Source organism: Pelophylax lessonae (genome assembly GCF_965119305.1).
Source record: "Pelophylax lessonae genome assembly, chromosome: 13".
Lineage (NCBI taxonomy): Eukaryota > Metazoa > Chordata > Amphibia > Anura > Ranidae > Pelophylax > Pelophylax lessonae.
Genome location: NC_138780.1, coordinates 37,415,282 through 37,433,476, shown reverse-complemented (window position 1 = coordinate 37,433,476; position 18,195 = coordinate 37,415,282). Strand labels below are relative to the sequence as shown.

Below are 18,195 nucleotides of genomic sequence, written 5' to 3'. Positions count from 1 at the left end.
GTGGCCTTTTTCTTATACTTTTTAGGTTAAATAAACTTTTATTACACAGTGACAGGACTTATGATTACTGTATTTTCTGGCATATAAGACTTTTGAACCTCAAAAAAATCCCCCAAAAATGGGAGGTCGTCTTATACGCCGAGTATAATATCTCCAAGGTAACCTAAGTATAAGTATTACCAGTAGATTATGTAATAGGGGGGTTGTCTTATACGCCCAGTCGTCTTGTACGCCCAGTCGTCTTGTACGCCCAGTCGTCTTATACGCCGGAAAATACTGTAGTTTTATTCATATAGTGTTCTGTGTCAAAAGCAATATTGATGTCCCTGTTCTGAAGATACCTGGAAAAAAAGATATAAATCACGGGTGTCCAACCTTTTGACCTTCCTGGGCCACAATGAAAGAAGAGGAAATATCTTGGGTCACACATAAAATACATTAACAAAAAGGATCGCTTATGAGCAGAAAAAGTCGGGCAGATCACAAGTGAATGATCATTGATATAGATAATGTACCCATCTGAGTAATAATTCATTTTTTTGTAATATTTTTATTTTTTACAAAATAAAAAAGGGCAACCTAAAACTAGTGCAATATTTGACTGAGTTTTTGATAAACCAGCACATCAATATCTGGTTGGATGGATGAGGTAGTAATTCGCAATGAATTCTCAAGGTGCTCATCAGATATTTTGGTTCTAATTGTGCCCTTCGTGTGCTTCATCCTCGAAAATAATTCTTCACAAATATACTGTAGATGCTGCCAAAAAATAATGCCATGAGTGTGAAGAGTGGAAGATTTTTCTTTGGGAAGATACAATTCATAAAAGTCCAGTAAAGAGACACTGTAAACAATTTTCTTCAGCCACATGTGTTCACATTTTTACAAAAAAATGTTTTTTGAAATATATAAAATTTTAAGTAAGTTTCTGATTTTGTGTTGGGCCGCATTCATAGCCGTCTTGGGCCACAGGTTTTGACACCCCTGATATAAAACTTTGAAGATTTTTTCCCCAGTTGGATGTAAAATATTGAAGATATCTAATATTTTAGTATCTTTAGGCGTTTCCAGATTAGCATTGATAGCCAGACTGACTTAAAAATAAAGTGTGAATTTATTGTCACACAAATGGCATCAACAATACAATGTAAAAGGTATAACAGCCCATTCACACTGATCTGACTTGGACCGCGACTTGGTAAGCCTGACAAGTCGCGGTCCGTCGCCTCCCATAGTGTAGTACAGGAACGGTTCTAATAGGAGCGACACAGGTCGCTCCGACTTAGAAAAAGGGTCCTGTACTACTTCGGGGTGACCTGGAGCAACTTGCATAGACATTCATTTTATGAAGTCCGTGCAAGTCACGCTGAAGTCGCGCTGCACGCGACTTCACAGGTCGCCCCAAAGTCGGATCCGACATAGTGTGAATGGAGTCTAACAGTTCAGTTCAGTGTAGGTAAAAATATGAGGAATGAAAGCAACACTTCTGAAAAATGTGTCCAGCTTGAAATCATGGCTGTATAGGCATGTATGTCCTTCACTCTAATCTTCAAGTCCAAGAAGAAGCAGGAAATTACGTCTTTAGGTTTCTAAAGGCACCTGTTTAAGGTTGTCAAAGAGTATATGTATAGTCTTTGTGTTTGTGTGAGTCTGTGATGTGTGTGTGATCTCTCCTAGTCTGTGTGCCTTCTTGAATATTGATCCCTTGGCAATTTATCTGTAGACGTCATAACCTCACAGCGCTCAAAACCTTGTATGGCATACATAATTTCTGCTAACTTCAGTTATTTCTATACAAGAGAAGGTACTAAATTCATAAAGTCATATATGACTTTGAATGACAAGCCCACATGTAACACTCTATTATTGTAACGTGTCTAATTTGGCTGATGTCCTGTTACATCATATAACCAAAATCTACACAAAAGTAACACATATTACCAACTTATACAACTTATATAACATTAGGTAAATACATACAAATACTATTAATTATGACTAAGATTACACTAATCCTAACTAGCATTATTTAAACAAATATATGTATTATTCCTTGTATTACATAGATCCTGTCTATTCTTGACTTCCCATGACATTCTATACCAGATACCTTATATGCAATCCTCCAACTAGCTACATACACCAGAAACGTCTGACATATTACTGCCTCAGCTCAGATGAAGAACTTCATCACTAATCACCTGATCAAGGTCATTCACACATATTAATATTATGATTAATCATAAAATCACATATATTTTGCAAGCTTGCCATGAATATAATATAATTTCAATAAGTGCCGAATTATGAATTTGGAATAATTATCTAACATTGGAGCAGGAAGGGGCAATCATGGAGAAGAGGAGGAACTGAGCCCGGACTTTTGTCTTTCAAATAGTAGAAACCTATACTAAGAAAAACCTGTACATTTTAAGTAAGTTTATGATTTTGTATAGATTTTTCCCCAGTTGGAGCTGGAAGGGGCAATCGTGGAGAGGAGGAGGAACTGAGCCCGGACTTTTGTCCTTCAAATAAGAGAAACCTATACTAAGAAAAACCTGTAAGTTTATGATTTTGTGTTGGGCCACATTCATAGCAGTCTTGGGCCGTAAGTTTGACACCCCTGATATCAAACTTTAAAGGTTTTTTCCCAGTTGGAGCTGGAAGGGGCAATTGTGGAGAGGAACTGAGCCCGGACTTTTGTCTTTCAAATAAGAGAAACCTATACTAAGAAAAACCTTTTACATTTTAAGTAAGTTTATGGTTTTGTGTTGGGCCACATTCATAGCCGTCTTGGGCCGTAGGTTTGACACCCCTGATATAAAACTTTAAAGGTTTTCCCCAGTTTGAGCTGGAAGGGGCAATCGTTGAGAGGAGGAGGAACTGAGCCCGGACTTTTGTCTTTCAAATAAGAGAAACCTATACTAAGAAAAACCTTTACATTTTAAGTAAGTTTATGGTTTTGTGTTGGGCCACATTCATAGCCGTCTTGGGCCGCAGGTTTGACACCCTTAATATAAAACTTTAAAGATTTTTCAACCGGTTGGAGCTGGAAGGGGCAACCATGGAGAGGAGGAGGAACTGAGCCCGGACTTTTGTCTTTCAAATAAGAGAAACCTATACTAAGAAAAACCTGTACATTGCAATCGCTGACCTTCCTCTGAAAGTGATAGCTGCCTAGCTGGATTTAATGTAATGTTCCACATTGCTGGCAAGCTTTACAATAAAGCCTGGGATTCCAGTGTAAATTGCAATACATGTACAGGCTATGTGAATTAAAGTGATCATTCTCTGGCCAGTCCCTGTTGTCAGGAAGCTGTAGTATACTTAAAATGGCTCTTGCTATTTTTTAATGCTATTTCATATAATAGAACCTGTGCATTGAGGCTGTTGTAAACTCTATTGCTGACAGCTCGGCCAGTAGAAAAAAAAAACCCCAGCCAATCTGGAAATGGGGGAATGATGTCATGGCACTGTAGCAATTGACAAAAAGAGCTCCAGCTAGTCGTCTTACGAGTCCACAATCATTTATTGCTGATTATATTGAAATAACAGGAAGGTGAAAAATAGCCAAAGTTTTTCTAGGAACAAAAAATCCCCCTTCATCCAGGAATGAGTTTTTCTATTCCATGTACTTTGTGGTTTATATTCCTCTATTTTCCCCTCCCGCCCTCCCGGGTAACGATCGAGCGGCTCCCGAGCCGCATCGGTCGCTACTGACGGAATGCCAACCGTCGGCTCTAAACCACGGTACCGGGATGATGCCTCTAGCTAGAGGCATCATCCCGGCACACTACCGCAAAGTTTACCGACGTACCCATACGTTAGTATGCGGTAAGTGGTTAAGCCTTGATGAACTGGGATTGCTTAACCCCCAAAAGTTGTTGGCTGTCATTTATATTCCTGTTATTTCAATTTAGTCAGCATTAAATGTGTGTGGAATGGCTAGTTGGCACTCTTTATGTCCATTTCTCTTGTAATTCTCAGTGGAGGCGATTGTCCCCCTTTTTTTTGGGGGGGGGGCAACACTTGTTAGTCAGGCTGCCGGGGTTCAGTCATAAAAGCTGAACTTCAGAGATGATTTATTTTCCATACTTTGGGCCAGCTTGGGCTAATGTAAGTATGCATATGTAAAAGGAGCAAAAGAATTAACGTTCCATCAGTCAGCAACTGCACCATCACCCCAAAATAAAGTAATTGAAAAAAGGGTATGTAGGCTAGAAAGGGGGGCTATACCGGTGCTGTTAATACCGCCCCGAGAGACAAAATAATTATTCAAGCAGAATGAATATAAAAAAACCTTTTATTGAAAATACATATTCTAAAATTCCGTGCAACAAACGTACAGTTATACAGCCACCAACATATATCTAAAAACATAAGTGTGGACGTCTAATAAACACCTTACCCACACCCAACAGTGTATAACTGTTTCTGTGGAAACCTGATCCTATGTATGGATAATTTAGTCTCTAAACGCTTGTGAATTTTTGTGAATTCTCTACACCTACCCTTCCCTGAAGAAGCCGTATAGGCGAAATGCATTGGAGACCCCTACCCTGCACCACTCTAGGATAATCCTACATGTACTTATGTGGGGTTGGGTGTGGGTAAGGTGTTTGAGGTCCACACATATGTTTTTAGATATATGTTGGTGGCTGTATAACTGTACGTTTGTTGCACGGAATTTTAGAAAATGTATTTTCAATAAAAGGTTTTTTCATATTCATTCTGCTTGAATAATTATTTTGTCTCTCGGGGCGGTATTAACAGCACCATTATAGCCCCCCTCTCTAGCTTACATACCCTTTTTTCAGTATGCATATGTAAAACTCAATCAGCCCCTGTGGAAGCTGTAAAGATGGCACCTAGAAGATGACCACAGTCTTCCAGATGCCACAGCCACTCTTCAGAGAATGCCTTGCATTTTTCTCAATTAAAAGAGTTATCTGATTGGACAAGGTGGAGATCATGTCCTCACCACCCCTTCTCCCCATCCCAATCTCAAATCAGCGAATGCTTTGCATTCATTGTGAAAAATGTGCTAAGACACCCATTGGAGGTCTTCAGCTGCCTTGAGTGAGTCTGGGCTTCTGTTATATTACTGTATCTTTTTAGGGAGAAAGGGGCTACCTTATGGTAAACCTTCTCTTAAAGCATACCTAAAGACAAAACTTTTTTTCCCCGTTAGAATGAGTGGAGAGATTGGAACCCCTGTCAGGTTTTTATTACTCTCTGTGCATCCATTAGGGAGATTCATCCTCTATATGTGTCCTGTTTACCATTGTGACAACATGCAAGCATCACTTTTTACAATGAATAGTCCTTTTTCCAGCATGGATAAAACAAAGTCCAATAGTAAATGGGATTCTCCACCCAGGTGTAAGAAGCATGCAATGGTGAGCCCGATCATCCACCTCCACCACACACTGACTCTCACCAAAAGCTATGGGCCACTGTTTCAACAATGGCCAGACAGCGCAGTGAGTGATTCAAAGGATCACTCAGCCTTAGACATCCTGACCACTCTGGAGTTGGAAATCCTTCCAGGACCAAGAAGTACCTCATGCAAGGAAAGGGGTCATAGTGTAATATGTTTCAAATTTATTCAATAAAAGGTGGAATATCACTCGCCAAATAGCAATATACAAAGCACATATAACACTGGCAACGTTCCTATTTCCAACCAAGATGATGGCTGACTTCCGGACATGACGACGTGGCAGTTTACCATTACTGAAGGTGAAAGTAAAAGAAAATCCCAAATTTTGGTTTGCTCTCCAGAAAAGTAATAGATGAGAAATCTTCCAATGGGGACACTAGTTCTGGTTACCTGGGGGGCTCCCAAGGAATCCACCTAATTTACAGGGATTTACTATTACTTCCTTTTTTGGCTATTGGACAGAAAGTGAAGGTAAATCTCCCCAATGGGACACAAAAAACTGGCATACTGTATAGCTCTACCTTATTCTATCCAAAATGAAAAATAAAGTTTTGTCTATAGTTCTACTTTAACTTATTCATTGCTATATATACATCCAGAACTGGGAGCTCAGGACAGAGGTAGGGAAACAGACAAGATTAACTGAATGCTGAAGAATGTGTAGTAGTCTTCGATGTATTACCATACCCATGTGCGCATATTGCAAATATATAATATTTTGAATGTCTTTTATGTACAATAAATCAGAGGTCTGTCACACCATGGTATTTCAGTAACTTGTGTTGCTATTCTAATCTAAGAAAGGACCACCCTTGGGATATATAAAGCAATTAATAATTTTAGAGAACGCTCACCTGTAGGTCACCCCATCTTCATAGGTAGGGCAAAACATAAGAAACCCACAAGCACAGGGCACCTAAGGACCTGCCATGTGTGTCAAACCTAGCAGAAAGAAATCATGGTTACTCCTGCTCAGTCAGTATGTAGTTAGCAAAGAAGGAATGGTAAAGGAACATAGTTGGGGGAAAAAAAATATAAGAACTGCATAAAATTTGCGTAGCAGTCAAACGTGTTTGACAAAAAAGATTGTTTCAAAAAATAAAGCTAAACTCCAGAAGACCAATAAATTCACATATAGAATGGATATATGGGCCCTACTGTCCTACATAAAATTGACTCTACCGTTCCAGATACATGCTACAGATGTTTACAGGCCCCTGGGTAGATGACACACACCTAGGGTACCTGTCCGCACATTATCCCCTTGGGGTGCGAGATACTTCAGTAATAAGACAAACTTGTAGGGGATAAATTCCCTATTAAACCCCATAATACAGTATTGTCTATGTTGGCCCCCTACAAACAAATCAAGAAAAACCTAATCTTGACATTTCCTCACTGCAGCTCGCCACTGTTATTGGCAAAAGGTGGGTCAACCACAGCCTCCCTCAATGGCTGACTGGTTATGAGATTGACAGGGTCGAATACCCGGAGCATATGATTCCATATGACAACAACAAAACTGAGCCCCACAATCTCATGTGGACCGTGTGGTCACACTTATGGTTTTCTTCTAGTTTTGAGGCCTTCATAGCTGATCTCAGTGATACTTCTGGGACCTCTCTAGTGTAGGTAGGACGCCCCCTCTCCCTTTCCCTTTACTCTTCCTCCCCCTCCTCTCCTTCCCATTTTTATATTTTGTTTTACCCCTTTTCTCTATTTTCTGATTTTCTTCTTTATAATATAACGATACTGTCAATAACACATTTCGGATTTCTTCTACCTGGTGCATTGGAACGCACTGATCCTTTTTGTCGACTCTGATGTCTAATGCTTTGTGATACATTTATTCTATTTTCACTGATGTTTCCTTGATATTTTGCTAGATGGCCATGGTGATAAATGTACATACTCTGCTTGTTTATCAGAGTAAGCCTGTGCAACTCTTAGTTTTCTTACACACTTGTGCTGTTTTGCCTTTAATTTCTGTTCTTATGCATTTTTCTGCAATGGTTGGATTTGGACGTGTACTCTATTACTACTATTTAGTAATACTTTTAAACTGAATAAAATTAGATTCAACATAAAATGGATATACAGTATGGGAGCTGTCTCCCCAGCAAAATTGTTTGCTTTTTTTTGTCCATTCAGTCCTGAGTCCAGGCCTACCACACGGCACAGCCATCCCAAATGACCTGACTTTTCCTTGCCTCAGGTAATCAAAAAAGATAGGGCAACCATCCTTCACCCCAGCCTTTAATTGGACAGTGAAGGAGCAGTAACAAATGGAGATGCTTTCTCCCCCTGTCAGCACATGTGACTGCAGGACACCTGATTGGCCCCAAGTACTGCCCCTTCTCTTAAAATTTTAATGCTTCTGTGCAGGGGATAACAAAAGGCTGCAATAAAGTTCAGGTATTTATGTTAGTTGCATAATAAATATGTAAAAAGGGCAACTTATAACCACCCACATATGCACTCACTTGGTTTACTGAATAGTTAGGTGGCATTTATGAAATGGTTCACCATCCAAAATGGCTGCCTGAGTATAGGTACACTTTAAGAGAGCATTTTAATGATACTGCCGCTACCGAGTAACTGCTAGCGCCTTTCCCTGTGCACGTGTCACCGGCGTTAGCTCATCTTTCTGACCAGACGCGGCTCTCTGTTTGGGAAATGAGCCAGCCTGCCAGGTTTCTGTTCTCCTGAAAGATGTTTGATAAGCGATTCAATTTCCCCTGGAGTTAACAGCCATGTCCAAGTGACTGATAGTCAGCAGGCACAAGCAGCTTGCTAGATCCTACTCAATTTATATTGACCCGGGTGGCTGAGAGGCATCTTTATTATACAGAAAGCCATGATTTTCCTTCTTTCCAACACTCAGTGGGAGCTGAGAGTGTGCCAGCACCTCCTCTGATGGGGTTAAGTGTAATTAACTATAAGGCAGCCTCTGGCCTTATGGCTCCATGGCTATTGTTGCACAAAAGGTAATTGCATGCTTTGCCAACGAGCAAAAGTAGAAGGTATTACCTTCATATGTTAGGCTAGGTTCCCTTTCTTGCCTTACTAAGATCATGGCAACTGTGCTGCCTCCCCATGGCAAGGAGGGCTTAATCAATCCTGTAAGCAGCTAAAAATGCCAATCCATAGCAAACAGTCACAATTCACTTTCATTTACTACAAGATGAAATCTAATTGGCTGCTATTGGCACAACACTTTGCACTTTATCATTGCAGTGTTAATGACTAAGTATAATGATGTCACATGGGAGATTCCAATGTTCCTAAACCCTTCACTAACTTTACAAAAGTTGTATGATTGAATTCTTGACATGTCATAACATACAGAAACTTTATTATTCTGCACAAAATCTCTACCTTTCATCATTAAAAAAGCTTTGAGCTCCAGCCAAATGATCTTGTCTATGGCGAGATGATGCCGTCAATCTGATTCAACCAGGAAGAAGCATGTCCTTAGTCCCCCAGTGATCAAACTGGGGAAGGTTTTCTAAGGCCCCTTTCACACGGGCTTTCCGATCAGGTCCACCTGTCATAGGTCCCCTGTGGAGCAGCGATGCAGCAGATGTCAGGGATGACATCTCCGCTGACACCCACTGCTCTCTGATCTGATGTGGTCTGTGAAATCCAGATGGATGGAAGCCCTTTTTTCCATCCGTCTGGAGGATTGGATCGGATGAAAACGGACAGGCGGTCCGTTTTCATCCAATCTCCCATAGAGAAGAGTGGGGATCTGACAGCTCTGTCTCTGCAAAGTAGGGTTGCCACCTCATTCTTTCAAACCAGGACACACATTAATTACACAGGTTCTGTGGCTGATTAAGGTGGTAATTAAATACACTTGGTGCCTTATGTGCATTATATTAGCCTCAGAACCTGTGCAATTAATATGTGTCCTGGATTAAAGGGATGAGGGGGCAACCCTAAAAGTAAGTGGACCTCACAAATGTGCATCTGCAAAGAATGGTCAAACATTCCCATAGACACACTCCTAAACCTTGTGGACAGCCTTCCCAGAAGAGTTGAAGCTATTATAGCTACAAAGGGTGGGCCACTTCAATATTGAACCCTACGGACTGAGACTGGGATGCCATTAAAGTTCATCATACTTTTGACAATATAATGTATGATGGTCAGTGGGAAGAATGCTCCTTACATTGATGGTCAGTAAGAAGAATGCTCCTTACATTGGTGGTCAGTGGGAAGAATGTTTCTTGTGTTGGTGATCAGTTAGAAGAATGCTCCTTACATTGTTAGTCAGTGGGAAGAATGCTCCTTACATTGGTGGCCAGTGGGAAGAATCTTTCTTGCGTTGATGGTCAGTTAGAAGAATGCCCCTTACATTGTTATTCAGTGGGAAGAATGTTCCTTACATTGGTTGCCAGTGGGAAGAATGCTCCCCTTAAATTGGTGGTCAATGGGAAGAATGCTCCTTACATTGGAGGTCAGTGAGAAGAGTGCTCCTTACATTGATGGTCAGTGGGAAGAATGTTTCTAGCGTTGATGGTCAGTTCGAAGAATGCCCCTTACATTGGAGGTCAGTGGGAAGAATCTTTCTTGCGTTGATGGTCAGTTAGAAGAATGCCCCTTACATTGTTATTCAGTGGGAAGAATGTTCCTTACATTGGTGGCCAGTGGGAAGAATGCTCCCCTTAAATTGGTGGTCAATGGGAAGAATGCTCCTTACATTGGAGGTCAGTGAGAAGAGTGCTCCTTACATTGGTGGTCAGTGGGAAGAATGTTTCTAGCGTTGATGGTCAGTTCGAAGAATGCCCCTTACATTGGAGGTCAGTGGGAAGAATGTTCCTTACATTGGAGGTCAGTGAGAAGAATGCTTTTTACATTGGTGGTCAGTGGGAACAAGGCTCCTTACAGTGGTCATCAGTAGACAGAATGCCCCCTTACATTGATAGTCAGTGATAACAAAGCTCCTTACAGTGGTGGTCAGTGAAAAGAATGCCCCCCTTACATTGATGGTCAGTGAGAAGAATGTTCTTACATTGGTGATCAAAAGAGGCTTAGAGAGGAACTGCAGTCTGCTCACATAATTTGTAATTAAAACAACTTTGCCATTCTGAAGCTTCCCTCCAACCTCTTTGCATATTATTTTATATATACTGTGTTTATGTACTTGCCAAATATGCTGCAGAAATCTCCCTCCACTAAGTCTGGCTGCAGCCATTTTAACTGTGGGCAGCTGAAGCTGCTCACTGTTCACTTCCTGGATTTTCACAGACAAACAGAGGCACACATATATACACACACACATATATACAGACACACTTACATCACTGCTTGCCTGCACATTTCTCCTCTCCTGATAAATTCTCAAAGATCTCTGCAGTCTCCTGTTATCTTCGGCCTCATCCAGCCCCCTCCAGATCTACATCTTTTCTTGGCTCTCCTATGACTCACCCCTACTTCCTTGCTGGCAAGCTCTCACAAAAGTGAGAGAGAGAGCTGTGCATGATGTCACTAGCCTAGGCAGACAAGAAAGATAAAGTGGGCCGTATAAGGTACTTATTGGCAAAAAAAAAAAATGTTTTACTATCCAAAGTTAAAACCAGAAGGGCAGAGGAAAGATGCCAAAATGACTGAAGTCCAGATCAGCAGCACTGAGATGCAACAAAAAGGAGGAAAAAAGGATTCTAATAAGTTTCAGTGTTTAGCATGTTAAATGTCATTCAGTTGATGGATCTATTTCAAATCAGTTTTCACACTCTCGCTCACTATGCTCCCACCTAGCCAAATGAGATTATTGGTAAAGTCCAAAGTTTTCCTGCTGCCCTGTGGTCAGTCTTGTAAGGTCGGTTTGTGGCTCCAGTTGTGTTTGTATAGATGTATGAAGCTCCATTTGTTCCCATATACGGTTCATCCGCCACATGTGAGGAGTATTGTGCTTTGGGCTGTTTGTAGGATTGGTAGGGGGGAGGTGTTGTAGCACCTCTATTTTTTCCTTCTCATGAATGAATGCACTTGTGAATCTACGAATTTCAGCTAAAACCGTACAGATGCAACACTCTGTAATCCTGTTTGCAAAATGCTATAGGCTTCCTTCATCACACTGAGTATGAACAATCCCCGTCTCTAGACTCTAGTGTTCCTCTGGTGTTTCCGTACAATGCAGACAACTGAGGTCACGTCAACTGTGTGCCTGACCTAAGGGTCTCTGTAAGACAGTGGACGTTGGCTGCTTCTGTTCATTTATAAAGGTTTGTACTTTTCTAAGCATCGATAGCTGTGCCTTTACTATGTATACTGTAGCAGACTTACATTTAATAAGCAAGTGAATCAAACAAACAAGTCATGTAGTGTATTTGTGATTAAAGATGTCGAAGGCAGGACTGTCATAGGTGCCTATGGAAACCAATAAAATTCTCCCATATGTTAAACAAAAAGAGAACATTTATCTCTATGGGCAACACATAAAGTTTTTACAGAAGTATGGCCAAAGCTATTTTGATTATACTTCTGAGGATCACAGGAGTGCACCTAGTTCTGTACTCCTGTGGCCCAGAATAAGCCAACAGCGGGCTAAAGTCTTCTGGCGGTTGACGTCGCAGAGCCGGTCCAGGCTCTGCACGGATCCTGACAATAATATCCGGATCCTAACAGATGCCTGACCGGCAGTTGGCTAAGCCTCTCAGCACACCACTGGGAGTCTGAGCCAGCTTCTCCTGCCCCCTTCACAGCCCGGCACTCAAGTGAGCTCTGGAGGGGGAGAGCACAGAGCAGTGACTGACAGTCACTGTTTTCTGGTCAGAATGAGTATAATTGTGGCTGGATAGCAAAATATCTTGGCCGAGGCATGTGTACGCCCCCAGCCAATGCCTCTGCAGCTAAAGAGGATAGCAGTTGTGGGGGGGGGGGGGTAAAAGCATGTGTCGACTGTGGCTTTTTCTGCCCCCCAACCTCAGGTGTGAATTAGCTCTTAGGGTTTACAAACACTTAAAACTCAGGAAAAGGATCTGACGGCTACAAATTCAGTGATGGTACAGGGATACACCAGATAGATCCAAAGCAAAGATGTGTAGACACCGCTCCAGGTAGATCTACCACACTCCATCCCCTCTTCCCCATGAACAGGTGCTTGTCAAGTTTGAAGCCATGAAATGTAGACAAGATGAGGTTGATGCTACAAATAAAAATGGACAAGAAGGCGCACACATCTTTGGATTACCCCATCTGAGGAGGGCTGCATCCTCCAGGCATTTGGATTTGCTGTTGTTCATTTTGCATCCAAACTACCTCTTAGCACTGGAAGTGATTGTAGATTAGGTAGATGCCCACACACTAAATAATGGGAAATCCAGTAGCTTTATTAAAGAAAATTTTTATATAAACCGTTTATAAAAAAAACATCACAGCCTCACACAGCAGCAACATTGCCGCGTTTCACGCTCATAGCCACTTAGTCAACAAGCGCCTATGAGCATGAAACGTGTTTATACATGGATTTTCTTTCTTAAAGCTACTGGAATTTCTAGGGGGTACACCAACCAAGGAGTATATCGGTCTTCGACCTCATCTTGTCTACAGGGTTACACCAACCAAGGTCAGTTACCTCATCTTGTCTACAGGGGTACATCAGCTCATCAACCTCATCTTGTCAATGGGGGTACACCAACCAAGGCTCCACAGAGAGAATATGGTAGTTATTTTTTGTTTCCTGCAACTCCTCCAACAGCATGGGTAAATACTACAGAGGTAAATCAACCAAGGTCATCTACCTCATCTTGTCTACAGGGGTACACCAACCAAGGTCATCTACCTCATCTTGTCTGCAGGGGTACACCAGCCAAGGTCATCTTCCTCATCACGTCTACGGGGGTACACCAACCAAGGCTCCACAGAGAGAATATGGTAGTTATTTTTTGTTTCCTGCAACTCCTCCAACAGCATGGGTAAATACTACAAAAGTAAATCAAGCAAGGTCATCTACCTCATCTTGTCTACAGGGGTACACCAACCAAGGTCATCTACCTCATCTTGTCTACAGGGGTACACCAGCCAAGGTCATTTTCCTCATCTTGTCTACAGGGGTACACCAGCCAAGGTCATCTTCCTCATCTTGTCTACAGGGGTACACCAGCCAAGGTCATCTTCCTCATCATGTCTATAGGGGTACATCAACCAAGGCTCCACAGAGAGAATATGGTAGTCATTTTTTGTTTTCTGCAACTCCTCCACCAGCATGACCCAAGGAAAGTAGTCATTTAACTTCTCGGCTGGTTCACCTTTACCTGCCTATTTGCAGGCTCCTTGAAGCCTAATGTCCACAATATAACCTGCGGTTTCCTGCGCACCAGGACCATAACACCCTGTTAATTTTTTCCTTACTTCTTCCTCTTTAATGTATGCCCTGGAGCTGTGCCACCTCTTCATTTATCTCCCTAGAGCCTCTCGCTTCCAGGCTCCCGCACATGATAAAATCAGCCTTATTTGGCGGTGAGTCTTCTGTGTGTTATCCCAAGCCACTGTGTCATTATTAGATTTATGTATTTGTTCCAAAGTGTTAAGGATCTGCTACGTTATCCGCAGCTCCTCTCTCTGTGCTTCATAAAGCATTGGCACTTAGCAGAGGAATAGACTGAGGTGTGATCTAAACATTGAATGGATTTAGGAGAAACTTTATTGCTAGGCTGCTATGCAGCAAAATGAGTCAGACAGCAGGCTCGCCAATAAAGGGAAAATATGCCCCGAATTATGCCCAAATGCAATTTATTTTCAACATCCGGCCCGAGCAGTAAAATTCATTTATCCTCATTATCATAGTTGTTAATGTAATGTAAAACAAAACAACAAGGAAAGTGAGAGGACAGCGCCCCCCAGTGAGAAGATTATAATGAAAAACTGTCTAATAACTTCTTTCCATTGGCAAGTAGTAATGGTCGACTAAATCATTTGAAATGGGGGTGTACTGGGGTCTTGCATTTCCTCACAAAGCATAAAAATGGTTTAGGAAATCTAAAGATCTCTGAAATTGGGAATGCATTAATAGATTTATAGACATTTTTGTTTTTAAGATCTGAAAATGTTTTCAATGTTTGAAGTTATTATTAGACGTATTTCTTGTAAAGATGCATTTGAAATTCTTCTTTAAACATGCTCAAGATTTCTTGTAGCAGAACTTGCGGTGAAACAACTGGCGGACTTTATGACTATTTTTCCAGACTAACTCAAGGGTACAATGAGTCCATTGGAAATTTTTAAAGGGTTAGTTCACCTTTACCAAGAAACTGTCTATGCAAGTAAGCGGTGTCTGTAGATAAAAACAAACTGTGCAGCTTTGACTAAAGCTGAAATATTCCTTTCTCTATCGTCCATTGACAGACGCAGCTCTCCTTGCTTCGTTAAGAGTGGGTTATGCGCCCTCTTCAGGAGTAGACTAGGCTTCGTAATGAAGCAAGGAGAGCTGCGTCTGTCAATGGACTTCAGAGAAAAGGATTTTACGGTAAGTTCTTACAAAAAATAAAATTTTTATTTACCTTTGGTAAATTGGCCTGAAGCCTGGCTGAAACACTCCAAGAGTTGGATTCATCCCATCCTGCCTTATTGCTAGGATGTTGCTAACACATTCCCAGATAATTCAAACACCACCTTTACATACACTCTCTCTCTCTACTGTGGCAGTAGGTCTGAGCTCCTTGATGCTGCGATGGAAGGAGATAGTGGACCACATATGTGTAGGGGTTTTAACCACTTTACCACCGGAGGATTTTGCTGTCTTACTTCTGGGCCACTTTTTGCCATTCGGCACTGTGCGAATTTAACTGAAAATTGCGCGGTCATGCAACGCCTTATCCAAAGGAAATTTACGTCCTTTTTTTCCCCACAAACAGAGCTTTATTTTGGTGGTATTTGATCACCTGTGCGATTTTTACTTTTTGCGCTATAAACAAAAAAAGAGCGACAATTTTGAAAAAATAACAATATTTTTCACTTTTTTATGAAATTCCCCCCCAAAAAAATGTAAAAATCAAAATTTTTTATCATTTTAGGCCAATTTGTTTTCTGCTACATATTTTTGGTAAAAAAAAAATCGCAATAAGCGTATTTTGATTGGTTTGCGCAAAAGTTATTGTGTTTACTAACTAAGGGAACGATTTCTGTCGTTTTTGGTGTTTTTTTTTAACGAGTAATGGCGGCGTTCTGCAATTTTTTTTTTTTGCTGGACTGCGACATTGCGGCGGACAGATCGGACCCTTGACTGACATTTTTGACACTTTTGGGGGTACCAGTGACATTACTACAGTAATCAGTGCTATAAATATGCACTTTTACTGTAAAAATGACACTGGCAGGGAAGGGGTTAACTTTATTGGTGATCAAGGGGTTAATGTATGTCTGGTGCTTACTAACGTGTGTGGGGGGAGGGGACTGGGTGACACAGGGACAGATTGCAGGTTCAGCTATGCTGAACCCTGCAATCTGACCCTGCCTGTCACTTAGGAGATCAGCCCGCTTTGTTTACACAAGCGGGCGGATCTCCACAGTTAATTTCCCCAACGATCGGGGAAGAGCGGCAGTGATCACCGCCGCTCCTCCCCTGGCCCAGCTTCCGCTGTGACTGAATACAGCGAGAGCGAGCCTCCGGCGGCGCGCGCGTGCCGCCGAGAGTGGGGAATGTCTAGCGACGTAGGTCTACGTCGCCAGACGGTATCGAGCCGCAGTAGTGCTCTAGTGAGCAGCGGTAAAGTGGTTAAAGCTTGATCCTGTAATGATGGGGTGAATGGTATTGGCTTGGAGTGTCTTAGCAAAGTCCTAGCAAGAACGGGAAGATGCCATCTTTGAGATTTTGTTTTAGCCAGGCTTCAGGAGGTATGTAAATGGCCTACACCAGGGGTCTTTAAACTATGGCCCTCCAGTTGTTCAGGCGTAGTCATGTCTGTGAATGTCAGAGTTTTACAATGCCTCATGAGATGTGTAGTTCCCGCAACAGCTGGAGGGCCGTAGTTTGAGGATCCCTGGACTACCCCTATAGCAAGGGCACTATCCAACTTCAGTCAATGCTGCACAGTTTGTTTTTATCTACAGGCACCCCTTACCTGCATAGGCAGTTTCATGGCAAAGGTGAACTAACCCTATAAAGCAGTTGTAAGCTCTTAGATATACCCAGTGAACTGACTGGTCTTAGGTGATACAGAGAGATGAAACAAATCCTCCTACATATGTTGTACCTTTTTCTCTGCAACCCTTTCTTCTCTTCACTCGTTTAAAGTGCTGAATTTTAAAGCTTGTCTGAGAGTTCATAAAAAAGGGGACGGAGAGCTGAAGTTACACTCTTTAGAGCTCAGTGAGGAGAGCTCTGAGAGCTGATTAGAGGGAAGAGACACACCCCCTCCAAACAACTCACAGAAATAGAGCTAAGGCGGCTGCCAATCTGCTGAAGCTCCATCCCCTGTCACTTTTTTCTCTTACATATGGGGTGTTGGGGCTTAAGGATGTATGGACATATGTACCACAACAGAGCAAACTGAAACGACCTGGGGACATAACATGTATAAAAGGGCAATTAATAGTCCATATGCATTCATAGAGGATTGGTGGCGTAGAAACGGACTGTGTTAAAGTCCATCTGTGGAATACAAGATAGTTCCAGGGATGGATGATATGCAACAAAGGGCAAGCTCTCTGGAAGAGTAAAGCCAACTCTGCATAAATGGATACAAGAAGGAGAGGAGAGCGCCTCTGAATGCAAATACTGTATTTTTCCGTGTATAAGACGCCCCCATGTATAAGACGCCCCCCATTTTTCCAACCCAAACTTCAGAAATCAATATTTTAAACATAAGGAGGAGTTCTTCCTGTTTTCTTCACTGTCTGATCGTGCACTCAGTGGGCAGCGGTCCAAACTGTCTCTCTGCAGCCCTATTGCCATGCTCTTTTGCATAGCGAATTACATTTAGTTTGAATTTAGCAGTGTAAGACAATCGCTTACCAGTACTCATTTTTTTATTCTCTGACATCTGGGCTTAGTTCTCGCATCTCTCTCTCGCATTTGTGCACTCCAACCTCCAATGGTATCGTTTCTGCAGTCTCCGCCTTTACAGCGTTATCTGACGTCCACAGCTTGCAATTGGGGGAAGCCTCTTTGACAATATGGCCAGCTACACACCCGCGCACTGCTTACTGACTGTGTATAACACGCCCCTCGATTTTCAGCATAAAAATTTGAGCAAAAAGTAGCGTCTTATACATGGAAAAATACGGTAATATTACTGTTTGCACTCAGAGGCGCTCTCTTCTCCTTCTTGTAACTTTTTTCTCTTGGTGTCAGGAAAACTTGTCAGAAGTAATTCATGCTGATAGCAGAGGAAAGAGACAGCAGACAGAAATTACACTTAGTGCTCCTAATTGAGACAAGTATACACTATAGAGGGATATGCTTTGTTCATATATCATGTCTGAGGTTTACAGCCACTTTAAGGACAGTATGGGTGTGGGCGGAGTGCTTTGATAAGCTAAGTCTAAATCTTAGCTCCTTAACTAAATCAAAGAATGTTACTGGAGAGATTAGGAAACACTTGTTTGATTAGCGATGACCCATCGCTAGATTTTACAGTTAAAATCCTTGGATATAAAAATTGTTAGCAGAAGTTCCTATAGGGAGCGATAACGAGAGGAGGAGTATTTTGCTGGTTATATCTGTTGAATTTGCAGTTTTATTTCTGTTCTTTTGCTACTACTACTGTTGCAGTACATAAGTAGTGTGCTTGTACATGAATGGGCTT

General features: G+C 41.8%; 1 protein-coding gene across 3 annotated transcripts in view; it reads left to right on the top strand.

Moving 5' to 3' along the window:
- Positions 1 to 18,195, top strand: part of CADM3 (cell adhesion molecule 3) — a 715,770-nt gene that overhangs the window by 561,644 nt on the left and 135,931 nt on the right. The gene's annotated exons all lie outside the window — the stretch shown is intronic.